This window comes from Symphalangus syndactylus, chromosome 18 (genome assembly GCF_028878055.3).
Source record: "Symphalangus syndactylus isolate Jambi chromosome 18, NHGRI_mSymSyn1-v2.1_pri, whole genome shotgun sequence".
Lineage (NCBI taxonomy): Eukaryota > Metazoa > Chordata > Mammalia > Primates > Hylobatidae > Symphalangus > Symphalangus syndactylus.
This window is the reverse complement of record NC_072440.2, coordinates 67492240-67509815: the sequence shown is the minus strand read 5'-3', so window position 1 is coordinate 67509815 and position 17576 is coordinate 67492240. Positions and strand designations below refer to the sequence as shown.

The 17576-nt window shown below is 49.3% G+C and overlaps 1 long non-coding RNA gene across 1 annotated transcript; it reads left to right on the top strand.

Annotated features, from left to right (window-relative positions):
• The first annotated feature begins 280 nt into the window (after positions 1 to 280).
• LOC134733572 (uncharacterized) lies at positions 281 to 873 on the top strand. Its single transcript, XR_010117168.1, has 2 exons — positions 281 to 353; positions 681 to 873. It is a non-coding gene; the product is annotated as an uncharacterized lncRNA (long non-coding RNA).
• The last annotated feature ends 16703 nt before the right edge of the window (positions 874 to 17576 follow it).

Below are 17576 nucleotides of genomic sequence, written 5' to 3'. Positions count from 1 at the left end.
ATTGGCTGAAACTCAGCAGCTGTGACTGGATGAGACCTAGCCACTTGTTATAAGAGTAGCTTATGGTCTGTTTGCATACCTAGTTAGATTACAGTTCACAATGTATGGAGAAACCTTTAGACCCAAGTTAATATACAACAGGTAAGGAGGAAGCTTTAGGTTAAACTTAACTCAGTTTCAGTGAGAAAGAAAAAAGAAAGCAACTGCCACAAAAACAGGGAAGGTGTCTGATTGGCCCAGCTGGGTCAGATGTCTATCTCTGGACCAATCAGCTGTGGGGTCTGTAACAACATGGCAGCTCCCATGAGAACTGCATGGCTGGAGTCAGAAGAGGAAGAAGCGGAACTGGGCAGGTGAGCTGGGAAGAGAATACCATAGATGTCCACTATGGAGATGATAAATGCCCTAATAGATGTGCACAAAAAATGTCATGGGCATTTAGGGGATGAAGACACAATTTCTAGCTGTGCAGCTGTGGTGATCAGTCAGAGCTTCTTGGAAGAGGTGGCATTCGAGCTGGGCCTTGAAGCCAAGAATCATCTGGAACATACAGAGATTCTAAATGCCACCTCACATTAGAAGAGAAAGATGAGCACTGGTAGTGGAGAAGATAGCATCTGAAAGAATTAAATATTAATGCCTCACTTTGTCAAGATTTTATAGGTTTTTTATTTTTACAGATGGTGTCTCGCTCTCCCTCCCGGACTGGACCGCAGTGCGATCATAGCTTATTGCAGCCTTGAACTCCTGGGCTCAAGCGGCCCTCCAACCCCAGCCTCCAGAGTAGCTGGGACTATAGGCGTGCACCACCACACCTAGCTATAGTTTTCAAAATTTAGATATAATTCATATATAAATTACATTTTATAGTTATTTTGGTGTTTTGTTTTGAAATAATTTTAGACTTATAGAAATGTTGCAAAAATAGTTTAGAGTTATCATAAACTCTTCATTTCCTACACCTTCACCTAGCTTTCCCTGATAGGAACATTTTACCTCACCTTAGTACAATTATCAGAACCAGGAAATTAACACTGGTACAGTAACCTACAGACCTTATTTGAATTTTAGCTGTTTTCCTTTTGATCTAATCCAAGGTCCAACATTGCATTTAGTTGTAATGTCTTCTTAGTCTTCTCTAATCTCTGACAGCTCCTCAGTCTTTCGCTTTTTTTCTCATATGACCCTGACACGTACTGTTCAGTCATTTTATAGAATATCCCTCAATTTGAATGTCTGATTTTTTTTGGTGATTAGATTGATCTTATGCACTTTTGGCAAGAATATCACAGAAGTAACGTTATGCCCTTCTTAGTGCATCATATCAGGGGCTACTTTCTGTTGATATGACTTATTACTGGGCATGTTAACACTGATCATGTGGTTAAAGAGGTTATCTGCTGGGTTTCTCTTTTATAAAAGGTCCTTTTGTAATTAGTAATTATCTTGTGGGGAGATACTAAGACCATGCAAAAATGTAAATTTCTTAACATTTACAGTATGTATGTTTGTTTGTTTGTTTGTTCGAAATGGAGTCTCGCTCTGTCACCCAGGGTGGAGTGCAGTGGCACCATTTCGGCTCACCGCAACCTCTTCCTCTTGGGTTCAAGCGATTCTCCTGCCTCAGCCTTCCGAGTAGCTGGGATTACAGGTGCCCACCACCATGCCTGGCTAATTTTTGTATTTTTTAGTAAAGATGTGGTTTCACCATATTGGCCAGGCTGGCTCAAACTCCTGACCTCAGGTGATTCGCCTGCCTCGGCCTCCCAAAGTGCTGGGATTACAGATGTGAGCCACCGCTCCTGGCCTACATTTTTTTTTAAGTGCTGTCAAATGCATACCTTCTACTTTTCTTCAAGTAAATGTCAACTCTTTACCCATTATGTGCCAGTCCCTGTGGGGTGTGCCAAGCAGAAAAAGCACTGATCTAAGATGTGTGGCTCAGTTATGTGTAGATCCATGACCTTGCTGGGCTTTAGGATCTTTATCTATAAAGTGGGTATCATTATATCTTACCAGTAAGAACTGCTGAGGAAAAAGGCAGACCGTACTTGTGAAAGTGTTCTATAATACAAACTACGGTTGTTCATTCTCCTTCTGCAGTGCTCAGCTCTGGCCTCACCTCTCCTGTTTGCATTTTCCATTTCCTTCCTGCCTGTGTTCACGCCTGCAGACTTCTGTCTGTCCTCCCTGGTCTAACTCCCTTATCCTACTTGTCAAGCCTTACTGTGATGTCATTTAATAAATTTTGGAGACACAAGAAGCGCCTTGTAGAGATGGACAATTTCCTTCAGTAGTCTCCTGCTGTTTTTAGAGTTGCCTCCAGGTGCCTGGGCCTGTGGGTGTTGGGCAGGAGAACCTTCCTCCCATGGCAGAAATAAGTGGGAGAAATAGGGATTGCCTTCCTCCAATAATAATGCTTTGGCCCTAAAAAGGAAACTATTGAACCCCTTAGAATATTTTATTTTATTTTATTTTTTTGAGACAGAGTCTCTCTCTGTTGCCCAGGCTGGAGTACAGTTGCACGATCTTGGCTCACGCAACCTCTACCTCCCAGGTTCAAGCAATTCTCGTGCTTCAGCCTCCCAGGTAGCTGGGACTACAGTGATGCACCATCACGCCTGGCTAATTTTTGTATTTTTAGTAGAGATGAGGTTTCACCGTGTTACCATGCTGGTGTGAAACTCCTGGCTTCAAGTGATCCGCCCTCCTTGGCCTCCCAAAGTGCTGGGGTTACAGGCGTGAGCCACCATGCCCAGCCAAACCCCATAGAATATTGAAGAAGCCCAAATGGATACTTGTGTCTCACTGAGTGGACACACTTTAAAGTTACTTCAAAACATGAAAGGATGACTTACTCCATAGCAAACCTCCTAATTAATCCAACAGCAATTTTATTTTATTTTGTTTTATTCTATTTTATTTTTTGAGACAGGGTCTCGCTCTGTTGCCCAGGCTGGAGTGCAGTGGCACAATCACAGCTCACTGCAGCCTCAACCTCTTAGGCTCAAGTGATCCTCCCAGCTCAGTGTCCTGAGTAGCTGGGACTACAGGTGTACACCACCATGCCTGGCTAATTTTTGTATTTTTTTGTAAAGACAGAGTTTTGCCATGTTGCCGAGGCCGCTCTCAAACTCCTAAGCTCAAGCAATCCACCCACCTCGTCCTGCCAAAGTGCTGGGATTACAGGTGTGAGCCACCACACCTGGCCTGCAATTTTAATTTAACACAGAATTTACTTATGTATTTAGAGACAGAGTCTGTCTCTGTTGCCCAGGCTGGAGTGCAGTAGTGTGATCATGACTCAGTGCAAGCTTAAACTCCTGGGCTCAAACAATCTTCCTACTTCAGTCTCTTGAGTAGCTGGGACTACAGGCACACACCACCATGCCCAGAAATGTTTTTTTTTTTTTTTTTTTTTTTTGACACGGAGTCTTGCTCTATCGCCAGGCTGGAGTGCAGTGGCATGATCTTGGCTCGCTGCAATCTCCACCTCCCAGGTTCAAGCAATTCTCCTGCCTCAGCCTCCTGAGTAGCTTGGACTACAGATGCGTGCCACCCAGCTAATTTTTGTATTTTTAGTAGAGATGGGGTTTCACCGTGTTGGCCAGGATGATCTTGATCTCTTGACCTCATGATCCTCCCCCTTAGGCCTCCCAAAGTGCTGGGATTACAGGCATGAGCCACCACGCCCGGCACACCTGCTTCTTTTTTTTTTTTTTTTTGAGACGAGTCTCTCTCTGTTGCCCAGGCTGGAGTGCGGTGGCACGATCTTGGCTCACTGCAAGCCCTGCCTCCTGGGTTCATGCCATTCTCCTGCCTCAACCTCCTGAGTAGCTGGGACTACAGGCACCCACCACCATGCCTGGGTAATTTTTTTTTGTATTTTTAGTAAAGACAGGGTTTCACCATGTTAGCCAGGATGGTCTCGATCTCCTGACCTTGTGATCCGCCTGCCTCAGCCTCCCGAAGTGCTGGGATTACAGGCGTGAGCCACCGCGCCCGGCCCACACCTGCTTCTTAAAGGACCAAGTCCTGGCTGGGCTCAGTGGCTCATGCCTATAATCCCAGCACTTTGGGAGGCCAAGGTGGGCAGATCCCTTGAGTCCAAGAGTTCAAGACCAGCCTGGGCATAGCGAAATCTCATCTCTACAAACCATTAAAAAATGTTTTGGCCGGGCACAGTGGCTCACATTTGTAATCCCAGCACTTTGGGAGGCTGAGGCGGGTGGATCACCTGAGGTCAGGAGTTTGAGACCAACAGGCCAATATGGTGAAACCCTATCTCTACTAAAAATACAAAATTTAGCCGGGCATGGTGGTGGGCGCCTGTAATCCCAGCTACTCGGGAGGCTGAGGCAGGAGAATCACTTGAACCTGAGAAGTGGAGGTTGCAGCGAGCCAAGACCGTGCCATTGCACTTTAGCCTGGGCAACAAGAGTGAAAATCCATCTCAAAAAAAAAAAAAAAATGTTTTAAAGGGACCAAGCCCTTTTAGGGGGACTTCTGATCATTTTAAATCTCCTCCAATAACAGAAGAGGTTTTCAAATGTAACCCCGGGGATTCCTCATTGCCCGCTCCCAGTATTTTCCAAGAAAGACCTGAGGCTCCTTTCTGAGCTTCATCCCCTTGTTCTCCTCCCAGCCCCTCAGCTGTCTTTTGTACCAATTAGGTAGTTATTAATTGCTCCCTAATTGCAAATTGGCTGCCTCCTTACTGGCTCCCACCCACGCTGGCTGGCTGACCCAGGGGTCACATGCATCCTTCAGGGAAAGGTGTTTTGTGAATGCCGTGGTTCATTTGTTCCACATATGTGTGTTGAGCCCCTTCGTTGACACCAGATCCTTTCTAGGTCCTGGGGACCATGTTGAGCGAGACAAACCCAAGTCCCTGGCTTCTCAGAGCTCACAGTCTAGCAGGAGACAAACAACAAAAAAATTAATCATTTCCGATCGTCAGTGCTGTGATGGGGAGTAATTACAGTACAGAGTAATTTTGGGGAGCTTCAGATACGTGCTCTGGGAAGACCTTTCTAAGGAGGTGACGTGTGAGTTAAGATCTGAGTGGTAATCCGGAGCCAGCCAGAGTGAAGATGAGGTCGAAGAGCACAGTCCCGGGGGAGAAGAAAGCAAGGGCAGAGGCCCGGTGAGAGGAAGCAGCATGGCCTCTCTCAGGGGCATTCATTTCATCTATGAAGCCCTGTGGGATTCAGAAGTCAGACATCAGGTCGGGGCTAGTTGTAAGGTTTAGGGCAAAACACCCCTCCTACTCCCTGTTGTTAGAGACTGGAGGTGGGGTTTGCCCCCACCTGGCGCCCTGCTCCAGAAGGAGCGGTTATATACGTCTGATTGAATCAGCTTCCAGGATCCTTATTGGTCCTTGGTGGTAATTAGGGCGCTCTCTCTTCAAGGTCCCAAATTCAGGCGCCCCGCTGGGGACTAGAGCTAATGCTCCACACCCCACCCACCCCAAGCTCAGAGGTTGGAGAGAACTGCTGCCCTGAAGGAACCCAGACCCAGGCTTGAGACTTTGCAAAGAGACACAAGATGCGGATTGCCATGTGAAGTTTCCGGATTTTTTAAAATGTTAGAACGATGAATTAGAAAAGCTTTAAAACACTGCACAGGCCAAACAACATGTCTATGGGCAGGACCTGGCCAGCTGGCCTGGATGCGGTGGGGCTTGGTGATCGCCTAGAGGTAGGGACGAGGGAGAGAAGGAGTCAGGAAGGATGCTAACTGCATCCTGGATTCTGGGACACCCATGCCCTGGCAGATATGTGCCCTAAGAGGAACAAACTCACTGCCACAGGCACAGATTGAGCACCCACTGTGTGCATGGCTCTGTGCTAGGATGGAGGATACAAAACACTTCATAGGACTGCACCCTCGCTCAGGGCTGGGTGGGCTGACCTCAGGAAACCTGGGTTCCAGCCCTGACTTGCTCTCCTATAATTGCTGTGTGAACTTGGGTTGATTCATCATCTCTCTGGGATTCAGTACACAGCCTTTGTTGACATTAGATTAACTAAATCCAGTAAGGGAAGATTTTGAAAGGCCTCTGGGTGTCTGGATAGGGAATCTGGGCTGGGTCTAATAGGAAGTAGGAACCACCCCAGGTTCTTGAGCAGGGGAGTGACATGTTGAATAGGAAAGTAAAGCAGGCCACCTGTGCAGAGACAGACATCATCCAGGTGTGGGGTAGTGAGGACAGCAACTAAAGCTTATGCAAATCAGATCAGATCACCTCTAGCTCAAAAACCTTCCATGGCTCCCTGCAGCCCTCACATCAAAGTCCTTTCTTCTTACTATGGTCCATGGGCAGGGCCAGCTTCATGTAATGAAGGGTCAGTGCTCTGCTGTCACTGTCTTGAAATACTTAATAATTTTTGAACAAGGAACTCTTTTTTTTCATTTTGCACCAGGCCCTGCAAATTATGAAGGGACCCACAGGGACCTTTCAGTCTGGCCCCTTTTCCCCTCTCCTCATCCAAATCCCACTTCTCCCTTACCCTTCATACTTCAATCATGTTTGTCTTCCATCAGTTTCTGGAGATTGTTCCTGCCTTGGGACATTTGCACAGTCTGTTCCCCTTGCTTGGAACACCCCCACCATCACGTCGAGACCAACTTCGTTTTTTGTTCAACAATTTCTTATCTTCCAGACTTGAGCATAATTATCTCCTGAGAGATAACTCCTCTGACCTCCCAGAACTACCTATTCAAAACAAAACTTTAAAATTATTTAAGCCAGCCAGGCACGATGGCTCACGCCTGTAATCCCAGCACTTTGGGAGGCCGAGGTGGGCGGATCACTTGAGGTCAGGGGTTCAAGACCAGCCTGGCCAACGTCATGAAACCCCCGTCTCTACTAAAAATACAAAAATTAACCAGGTGTGGTGGCAGGAGCCTGTAATCCTAGCTACTTGGGAGGCTGAGGCAGGAGGATTGCTTGAACCCAGGAAGCAGAGGTTGCAGTGAGCTGAGATCACGCCGTTGCACTCCAGCCTGGGTAACAGAGTGAAACTCTGTCTCAAAACAACAAAACAAAACAAAAACAAAAAACAGTGATTTAAGCCTGAGTACAGTGGCTCACTCCTGTAATCCCAATACTTTGGGAGGCAAGGCAGGAGTATTGCTGAGGCCAGGAGTTCCAGACCAGTCTGGGCAACACAGCAAGATCTCATCTGTACAAAAAATAAGAAAATTAGCCAGACATGGTGGTGTGTGCCTGTAGTCCCAGCTACTTTGGTGGCTGAGGCGGGAGGATTGCTTGCACCCAGGAGTTCAAGGCTTCAGTGAGCCATGATTGCGCCACTGCACTCCTACCTGTGCAACAGAGCTAGACCCTGTCTCAAAAAAAAAAGCAATAATGGAGGCATTTCAGACATCTGTCAGCAGCCATAGGTGTTCAGGGGCTTTGTGCTTATAAAGGTTTGTTCAGTAACAAATACTCAGCTGGAGCGGGCATCATGGCTGACACCTGTAATCCTAGCACTTCGGGAGGCTGAGGCAGGAGGACTGCTTGAGCCTAGGAGTTTGAGACCAGCCTGGGCAACAAAGTGAGACCTGATCTCTACAAAAAATAAAATAAATAAAATTAGCTGGGCATAGTAGCATGCACCGGCTGAGGTGGGAAGATTGCTTGAGCCCAGGAGGTCGAGGCTGCAGTGAGCTGTGATCACACCATTGCACTCCAGCCTGAGACACAGAGTGAGACCCTGTCTCAAAAAATTAAAAACTTAATTAATTTTTAAAAATTCAACTAGAGAAATATTTCTAGCTCTCTCTTTCACTCTCTCTTTTTATTTATTTTATTTTTTTTTTTTTTGGAGGCAGAGTTTCACTCTGATACCCAATCTGGAGTGCAGTGGCATGATCTCGGCTCACTGCAACCTCCACCTTCCAGGCTCAAGGGATTCTCCCACCTCAGCCTCCCAAGTGGCTGGGACTATAGGTGCATGCCACCACACCCAGCTCATTTTTGTATTTTTTGTAGAGATGGGGTTTTGCCATGTTGCCCAGGCTGGTCTCGAACTCCTGGATTCAAGCGATCAATCCTCCCACCTCAGCCCCCCAAAGTGCTGGGATTATAGGCATGAGCCACTTAGCCATATTGCCATCTCTTAATGAAGTAAATAAAACCATTTGCACCACAAGAGATAGAGGGAAGGGATAGGATTTGTCCAAAACATAATAAATCCCCTTGGCCAAATTCATGGACCCTGGCAGGGTAAGATCAGCGATAGCATCATTTCTGCCTACATGGCTGACATTCATTATGTAAGTCCCATGTACCAGGATCCCCATCCCATGCAAGCTCCATGAATGATCACTCCCAACCTTATAAGGTTGGAAGTATTATCTCCCCATTTTGTGGATGAGGAAACTGAGGCCTAGAGAAATTTAGTAACTTGCCAAACGTCACACAGTAAAGAGTTGACAGTTGGGATTTGCACCTAGATCTGTCCAACTCTAGATCTTCCTGAGCCCTTCCCTACTGCAAACAAGCTACTCAGTTGGCTTGCTGTATGATTTGGGGCAAGTTCCTCAACCTTTCTGAGCCTCAGGTTCTTTTTTTCTTTTTCTATTTTTTTTGAGACAGAGTTTCCCTCTTGTCGCCCAGGCTGGAGGGCAATAGCACGATCTCAGCTCACTGCAACCTCCACCTCCCGGGTTCAGACGATTTTCCTGCCTCAGCCTCCCAAGTAGTTGGGATTACAGGTGTCCACCACCACGCCTGGCAAATTTTTGTATTTTTAGTACAGACAGGGTTTCACCATCTTGGCCAGGCTAGACTCGAACTCCTGACCTCTGGTGATCTGCCCGCCTCAGCCCCACAAAGTGCTGGGATTACAGGCATGAGCCACTGTGCCCAGCTTCTTTTTCTTTTTTTAAGACAAGGTCTTACTCTGTCGCCCAGGCTGGAATGCAGTGGGCAATCTCTGTTTAGTGCAGCCTCAACCTCCTAGGCGCAAGTGATCCTCCCACCTCAGCCTCCCAAGTAGCTGGGACTACAGGCGTGCAGCACCAGGCCCAGTTAAGCTGAGCCTCAAATTCTTTACCTATAACTTGTCCCTTATTTAAGCTAACACATGGTAGGTGCTGAAGTTTATTCTCTCTCTCTCTTTTTTTTTTTTTTTTTTTTTTTTGAGACAGGGTCTTGCTCTGTCACCCAGGCTGGAGTGCAATGGCATGATCTGGGTTCAGTGCAGCCTCAGCCTCCTGAGCTCAAGCAATCCTCCTGCCTCAGCTTCCCAGAGTACTGGGATTACAGGCATGCACCACTGTTGATTCTTTATAGATGTTAATTCTCTGCTTAACACACACGCCCCTCCAACTCCCACCACACATACAGACACAGACACAGACACACACATACACGCAGGCACACACGCACGCCAGCCCCACAACAGGAGGAATGTAACAGAAGCAATGCTTTGTGTTCTGTAACCAGTTTCCTTTTCCTGGACACACAGGAAGGTCATGTTCTCATTTTTCCTGCAGTTAGTAGAGTCATGTGACTACATAAAGGCCAATTAAATTATATGTAACCCCTGCGCAAAGGCAGTTAAGTGTGGATGTGCCTCCTTTGATTTTCTGATTCCATTTCCACATGCAGAGGATTCAGGAATAGGTTCCAGGGAGAGCCTGGGGTGGAGGCAGGATTAGGGGGCAAGGTCACTGCTTGGAAAAGAGCTCCCTGGGAGAGCTCCAACCTATATCAGACTTTGCAGGAGTGAGAAATAAACTCTGATTGGGTTAAACCACTGAGATATTTGGTTTGTTACAGCAGTCAGCATTAATTACACTGAATAAAACTGTGTATCAGTTATCAATTGCCAGAACAATGCTACATAACAAACCACCCCAAAACTTAGTGCCTTAAAACAGCAACCATTTTTTTAGCTCAAGATTTCATGGATTGGCACTTTAGCCTGGGCTCAGCTAAAGATTTTTCTGGTCTCAGTTGGGCTTACTCATGTATCTGTGGTCAGCTATTGGATTAGCTGGTGACTGACTAGGGCAGCCTCAGCTAGGATGACTAGTCCCTGTTCCAGTGGTCTCTTAGGCAGGATAGCCCAGGCTTGTTCATATAACAGCTGCAAGAGTTCCAAGAGAATGAGTGGAATCTCTTAAGGTCCAATCTCTTAACACCCAGGCTTGGAACTGGCAATGCCACTTCTGTATATTCTGTTGGCCAAAAATAGTCACGTGCCTGGCTGGGCATGGTGGCTCACACCTGTGTAATTCCAGCACTTTGGGAGGCTGAGGTGGACAGATTACTTGAAACTAGGAGTTCGAGACCAGCCTGGACAACATGGGGAAACTCCATCTCTATAAAAATTAGTCAGGTGTGGTGGTGAGTGCATGTAGTCCCAGCTACTTGGGAGGCTGAGGTGAGAGGATCACCTGAGCCCAGAGAGATCAAGGCTGTAGTGTGCCATGATCGCACCACTGCACTCCAGCTTGGGTGACAGAGATCCTGTCTTAAAAAATAAAAAAGAACTCAGCTTCTAGAATCACAGCCCTGGGCTTAAGTCCTGACTCACTTGCTATTGATTTTGGGCAAGTGCCTTCACCTCTCTGAGACTCACATTTCCTTTCTATAAAACAGGTGCTGGGGCCAGGCGTGGTGGCTCACACATGTAATCCCAGCACTTTGGGAGGCCAAGGCAGGCGGATCACCTGAGGTCAGGAGTTCAGGACTGGCCTGGACAACACGGTGAAATCTCATCTCTACTAAAAATATAAAACTTAGCCAGGCGTGGTGGCGCACGCCAGTAATCCTAGCTACTCACTACTCGGGAGGCTGAGGGAGGAGAATCGCTTGAACCCAAGAAGCGGAGGTTGCAGTGAGCTGAGATTGTGCCATTGCACTCCAGCCTGGGCGACAAGAGTGAAACTGTCTCAGAAAAAAAGAAAACAAAACAACAACAACAAAAAAACACAGTTGCTGGAAGAGAGAAGTCCTAACGTTGGGGGCTGTTGTCAGAACTGACTGAGGGAATGCACCATGGAAGTGTGTGCTGTAAATTACCTATTTTATTACACCCAAAGTGGGCTTAATAGCTGTCAGGGAGTGTTAGCATTATCTCAACCAAACCCCCAATTTACAGAGGAGAAAACAGAGGCTCAGGCAGGTGATGTGACTTGCCAAGGCTGCATAGCTAAGGAGCAGTGATGTCCCCACCATACCGTTTGTCTGTTTCCAGAAGCTAAGTTCTTAGCCTCCCTACAGTTAGAAAGTCCTAGGATGAGTCTCGACTCTGTCCATTATAGCTGTGTGACCTTGGGCAAGTCACTTTTCTCTCTGGGCCTCATTTTTTTCTTCGTCTAAAGAAATTAGCATCTGTCTCATAATGCCATGGGGAATCAATGGGAAAATACAAAGAAAGTGCTTGGCAGAATGCCAAGAAGAGACAGTGTGCATGCTCAGCAATTGAAGGCTGCCAAGTTCCTGTTATCATAAGGGGCAGTGTTCCATCCATCGAAAGGGCTAAGAATAGTCTTAGCCCGGCCAGGCGCGGTGGCTCATGCCTATAATCCCAGCATTTTGGGAGGCCGAGGCGGGTGGATCACCTGAGTTCAGGAGTTCAAGACCAGCCTGGCCAACATGTCGAAACCCCGTCTCTACTGAAAATACAAAAATTAGCCAGGTGTGGTGATGGGCCCCTGTAATCCCAGCTACTTGGGAGGCTGAGGCAAGAGAATCACTTGAAGCCGGGAGGCAGGGGTTGCAGTGAGCCAAGATTGAGCCACTGCACTCTAGCCTGGGTGACAGAGCGAGACTCTGTCTTAAAAAAAAAAAAAAAAAAAAAAAGGAATAGTCTTAGCCAATGGGGGTAGGGTGAGGAATAAGTAAGTTACTGTGGGCTAAGCTTTAGCACAGTGCCCAGCACATATTACAAACTTCATGTGCAGTTGCTATTTTAAAGCGTTTTTGTTTCGTTTCGTTTTGTTTTGTTTTTGTTTTTGAGACAAGGCCTTGCTCTGTCGCCCACGCTGGAGTGCAGTACTTTTAAAGTTCTGAACCCTGTTGGAGGCCAACATGAGACCATGGGGGACCCCAGGCCCCAACTGGCAGTGGCTCCAGGCACTGCCTCCGCTGCCATTTGGCTATTATTAGGCCCAGCGTCCTCATCTCAAATCCAGATGGGGAGCGAGAAGGGCAGGCAGGGCAGGGCCTGGCTGGCGGAAGGCTGGGAACACGGCTTGGAGCCTGGGTTTGGGTTTGGGCCCCACCCTGCCTGCCTTCCCTTGCTTGCAGCTGGTCCAGCCGCCACGTCTACACTTGGCTCTGAGGTTGGTGCAGAGCACTCCCTCCCACCGTGGCCGCCTCCTCTGGGAAGATTCAGAGCCCTTCTGCAGCCTCAGCACTTTTCTGCCTGCCCCAGAGAGGCCAGGCCTGCGTGGAAACTCTGAATTGGACAGTGCGCGCCTTCAGAACCGGCAAGGGAGCCATCCACCCTGCTGTCTACAGGTCTTCATGCCTCCAATGAGGCTTACTGGATCTGCTGAGGGGGAAGGGCCTATATACCTGGGTTCAAATCCCTTCCCTACCACCAACATGCAGTGTCAACTTGGACAAATGACGTGCCCTCTCTGAGCCTCAGTTTCTTTGCCCATAAAAGGGACAGAACATTAGCATCTGCTTTATAGGGCTGTGGTGATGGTTACATGAGTGCATGGTATGCTGTAGGCACTCAATATGTGTTGGTTATTTCATGCTTAAGTGTGCCAGGCCCTGAGGAGGAAACAAAGTTTTGGGAGGTTGAGAATCTGGGATGCAGAATGGCTCTGCTCCTGATTTGCTGCACTACCTGAAGCCTGTCCCTTGTCCTCTCTGGGACTCAGTTACCTATTTGAACCATAAGGTGGGTATCTAGGACTCTGTGATGCCAAGATTCAGGTGCTATGTTCAGAAGTAGAGAGAAGGGTTTGCTGGGATCCCACACTGACAGGTTGGTAAAATATTCTTTCTCGGACTGGACTCTGGAGCCAAAATACCCTCGGCCCCTGAGCTGCTCCAGATACTCCCTACTCTGCCAGTCCAGGGCTGAACCTGGAAGAATCTAGACCCTTCTCGTTACAGTCTTTTGCCCCAGCAGGGCCTGAAGGAGGCCAGTCAAACCCCCTCATTTTACAGATGGGCAGACTGAGGCCCAGTGCTCAGGCTTCATCCAAGCGGAGCTTCCAAATGGTGGATGGTAGAATATAGTGATTAAGAACAAATGTTCTGGCCGGTCACAGTGGCTCACGCCTGTAATCCTAGCACTTTGGGAGGTCAAGGCAGGCAGATTGCTTGAACCTAGGAGTTCGAGACTTGCCCTGGCAACATAGGGAGACGCTTGTCTCTATAAAAAATAAAAAAATTAGCTGGGCATGGTGGCACATGTCTGTAGTCCCACTGTGAGCCTGGGAGGTCAAGGCTGTAGTGAGCCATGGTTGTGCCACTCCACTCAGCCTGGGTGACAGAGTGAGACTCTGTCTCAAAAAAAAAAAAAAAAAAACCAAAAGAACGAGTGTTCTGAGCCTGTCTCCTTATCTGTATAATGGTGGTCCTACCTCACAGGACTCAAGCTGTGAAGGTCATAGTGGTAACAAAATTGCCACACATGTAGTATAAGCATGATCAGGAGCCAGTGTCCAACTCATCAGGTAGCAATTACATAGTGTCCCACTATGAGCCTAGACCCCCACTCCCTGCGCCCAGGCATCAGGGACTCCCAGAAGTCTAAAGAGGTCCAGGCTGGCACATCCAGAACTCTCTCCTTCCTGTTCCAGCCCCTTTCCTCTCCTTCGTTTGTGAGGCTGGGTCTCCTGGAATTCATTGCTGCCCAGTGGGCATCTGAGGCCCCTTCTCCTGCAAGGCCGGAAGTTTGCCTGGCACTGTTGCCCAGAGAACACAGCAGCTGGATGACATCATGGAGATGATGGCCTTGCCAAACTGGTTCCCAACAGGTCCTCAGTCCCACTCCGAGGGCTGCTGGCCATGACCTAGGGCGCATCCAGTTCTGCACATAAGGAGGAAGGTCATAGCCCTTGGATCCAGCCAACCCCAACAAGAACCATCCACCTCTAGTGACTCCATTCTCCAGCCTCACCTGCCTGTCTGTTGCCCAACAAGGTCCTCACAATCCTACTTCCATTCCTTTGCTAATGCTGTTCCCGTCTCCAGAATGGCAGTGCTGTCCTGGGGAGAGGAGGCTTAGAGAGCCCAAGGCACAGCTCCTCCGTTGTGCATATGAGCAAGTTGAGGCTCCAAGAGGGCCAAGCCTTACCTAGGGTGGAGCCAGGGGTAAGACACCCATCACCCTTCTTGCCTTCTGACCCCAGGCCTGGCTTTCTCTGCAGGACGCTGACTGGGTGGAGGGTTAGCCAGGGTGACTTAGGGATGCAATGCAGACAGCTTGGTAAAATAGTCATTCTCAGACTTGGGTTCTGGGGCAAAATATTACCCCTAGCCTCTGAGCTGCTCAGCCACTTCCCATTCTGCCTTTCCAGGGTTGAACCTGGAAGACCCTAGAGTAGACCCTTTCTGTGACAGTCCCTTGCCCTAGGAAGGCCTGAAGCAGACCAGTCTAATCACTCCATTTTACAGGGGGCAGGCTGAGGCCCAGGCCTCTCTGGTGCCCACAAGATACATTCATCCTGCTCACCTGGCATTCAGAATCCTTCACAAAGAGAAGCACCCACATTTCCTGCTCCACCCACAGCCTATCCTCCTCCTTTTCTCAGACTATTGGTCTTTGCTCACACTGTTCCTCTGCCACAAATGCCCTTTCATGCCTTTCCCCCTCTTCTGTGTGGGGTGAATTTTAAAAATTAGCTGGGCATGGTGGTGTGTGCCTGTAGTCCTAGCCTCTTGGGAGGCTGAGATGGGAGGATTGCTTGAGCCAGGAGTTTGAGGCCACGGTGAGCTGTGATCATGCGACTGCACTCCAGCCTGTGGGACACAGCAAGACCCTGTCTCCAAAAAAAAAAAAAAAAAAAAAAAAACAAGAGTGACACAGTTTATACGCCACTTCCCTAAGAAGTCTTCCAGAGCTTCTCCCATCCTAGTGGCAGCAAAGTGGAGGGAAGGGGCTTCAGCATCAGGCAGAATTCCACTTTAGTCTGAATGCCTTTACTAGCCCAAGGTGCCTTCACCTCCCTGAGCTTCAGCTTCCTCTGTCGAATCAGAGTGTACCTATCTTGCACAGTTGTCACCTGGGAGTAATGGGAGCCCCACGTCTGACATGCAACAGGTGCTCAGCAAATGCTGGGGCCCTCATCACGGGATGTTTACTCTTTCCTCGGCTGTAGCTGTAAACTTCCCTAGCACTGTACCGGACTGCCCTTTGATCTCTAGATCACCCCCGCTCCCTTGCAGACAGGAAGACAAAGAGGCAGGCGGGCATGTCTGGAGGTGGACCCAGGCACTAAGGGCTTGAAGGGGCAGGACCCATACATCCCTTCCATAGGGCCAAGGGCTAGTGAGCACATGTGCCAGACAGTAAATCCAAGCATGGAGGAACTCACCTGTACCATTCCTCCTAGCCTACAGGAGGGCAGGGAGAAAGGAGGGCGTTAGCACAAAGCAGGCCGTTCATTGGAGCTGGTGACTGCCATTCAGGCAGGCCCTGAAAATCAGAGGTGGCCTAGGTGTGCCCTGCATGAAGGGGAGGTCCCAAGGGACGCGCGAATTTTGAAGTATTTAGAATTGGCCTTAGAGGACGCCTGACCCTCGTTCTGGATAATAACGTGGCATCTCGCCCAGGTAGAGAAAGCCTAGGACCTTGAACTATGTCCTCCGAAGTGAGCTGTTTGCCTCTCCTGCTGTGTAGACTTGACAAGTCGCTTTCTTCTGTGCCTTGATTTTCTTTTTTCTTTTTTTGAGACAGAATCTTGCTCTGTCTCCTAGGCTGGAGTGCAGTGGCACAATCTCGGCTCACTGCAACTTCTGCCTCCAGGTTCAAGCGATTCTACTGCCTCAGCCTCCCAGGTAGCTGGGATTACAGCTGCATGCCACTTGCCCGGCTAATTTTTGTATTTTTAGTAGAGATGGGGTTTTTGCCATGTTGGCCAGGCTGGTCTCAAACTCCTGACCTCGGGTGATCCACCTGCCTTGGCATCCCAAAGTGCTGGGATTACAGGCGTGAGCCACCGCACCTGGCCCGTGCCTTGGTTTTCTGATGTGTAAAATGAGACCACTTTTCAGGGGTGTGGGGATGAAATGAAATGACACATGGAAAAGACTGTCAATGTGGAGACTGGGCCTTTCCTTAGATGGGGGCTGGGGGTGTCACCGAGGACCTGAACCGGGGCTCTTCTGGGGCAACAGGCTGAAACCACCTCCCCAGAATCCCACATTATAGTGGTTAAAAGCAGAGTCTGGACTCAGAAGGTGCTGGGTATGAATCACAGCTTTACTACTTATCAGCTGTTGTCCTCATCCGTAAAATGGGGCAATAGTCATGGTCTCATGTGCTTGTTATGGGCATTATATGCCTGGCACATGGCAAATACAAAATAAATGATTTGTTATTGTTTTTATTTGACAGGGCTCCAGACCCCATCCTCCCAACTCCACCCACTTTGGTCTCCGTGGAGACCCGAGGGTGGCTTTAGGGCCTCTGGCACTGAAGATGGAATAGCTTTCCCTTGTGGGTCTGACCTCCTGGGTCCCCTGGCTGATTCCTTGTTTGGTCTTGGACATGTCAGCTCTCTCTGGGCCTCAATTTCCCCCTTCTGCTGAATGACAGCCTGGACTCCATATTCCCTATTTAGGACTCCGGCGCTCCTAAAGGCAGACTCTCAGGGCTTGGAAGGTAGAAGCATGCTACAAGAACGCAATGTCTGTTCAAAGGTGTGTGGGCTGGGGGAGGCGTGCTGTGTGATTGATCCTGCTCCACCTGAGATGGTCCCGGCACTCCAACACAGGGTCAAGGTGCTGCCAGTCACTCAGTCCCTGCTCTGAGGTGGCTCAGACCAGGTGTCCCGAAAGCACCCTAGGGACGGCGGCCCAGCTTAAACACTGACGCGAGAAAGGGATGGAGTCGAGGGAGGGGACGTGGTCTCAGGAACAAAGAGGAGGGCGGAGAGGGGCTGTCCTGAAGGCTCTGAGACTCCTACGACCCCAGGAAACTTACCTCGGCTCGGGGCGCCCTCCCCGACTTGGCGCAGAGCCTGCGTCCCCCTGCCGATGCCCACCCGACTCGCTAAAGCCACCGAGGCAGACGACCCCAAAACTCCAATTTCCTACCTCCCTGGCCCGCGAGGGGCGGGGCCCTCCTCTCGGGGCGTGGCCGTCAAATTGAATTTTTCCAATGGGGCACGAGAGTGGGAGGCACCCAATCGAGGATTGGCTGGCGCGTCGGGGAGGGGCGGGGCCGGCCGGGCTGCTGGCGCGGCTGGACTGGCAGCTCTCCGCAGCATTCAGGGGACGGTTGCTGAGCGGGCCTCGGACACCGGGTCGCGGCTCCTCCCGCCTGCGCGTGTCTAATCCATCTGTCGGGTCCCGAAAGAGCTAAGCCGAGCCTGCGCCGGACGGGTGGGCTGGACTGAGAGGTGGGTGTGCGGACCTCGGGGGG